Raw genomic sequence first — 849 nt, forward strand, 5'->3', positions numbered from 1 at the left:
CTTTCTGACTCATTGTGTAAAAGGATACTTGTGGCAGGGGCATATTTGTGAAATTTGACTTCAGCAAAACAAAAACAAAAGTTTCCCGTGACAAATTCCAAGGTTCATTATGATATATCCATGTTTTATCAGGAAAAGTCAAAATTCTTGAGGATTTCAAAACTGCAATTGGTATCTGTTTAGAAAAAAAAAGTTTTATTTTTTTTAAAAAAAAAACAAAGCATCTAAGCCACAATAATGGTTTGGAAGTTTGTGGCCGCTGCTTTTGGGGATTGATTCAACTGGTTGATAGATTGAGGTGGTCTCGCTGTTGCTGAATCAAAAGCTTCATGATTTTTCTCCCCTGCAATGAAGACATTGAACGTTGACCGTTTTCTCTCTAGAACAATGCAATGCGAGAAAACACTCAAGAGCTTCAGAGATCAGAATCGGATTTAAGCCCATCAAACTAGGGAAGTGGCCAGAGACCAGCACAGCCCAGGAAACGTAGTTTGAGCAGCAGTCAGGGGGAAGGTTTCCCCGGCTTTGAGGCAGGGAATTTGAGAAGCGGGCGCTGTATTGGTCTTGGTTCTTTAGCCCTGCTATGTGCCTTTGCAGTCTCACTTCCACCACTCGAGAAACGCATCCCAACTTGGAGGGGGCTGAAGAAATCGGGTGGAATGGCTAAAGAAATAAGAGAGCCGGGTGCAGTTTAAGGTACGTTGAAATTGCAACCGGATTGCTTTTTAACTGTTTCCTTGTACTCTTAATCCTATCCATATTATCAGTGCATGGATGTGTTCTTATTCTTGGCAGAGGAGCTACAAATTAATGAGCCTGCAAAATTCCAGATTAGAGTAGAATGAAGGA

Source organism: Pseudonaja textilis, chromosome 15, assembly GCF_049901715.1.
Source record: "Pseudonaja textilis isolate UNSWEBS1 chromosome 15, rPseTex1.2, whole genome shotgun sequence".
Classification (NCBI taxonomy): Eukaryota; Metazoa; Chordata; class Lepidosauria; order Squamata; family Elapidae; genus Pseudonaja; species Pseudonaja textilis.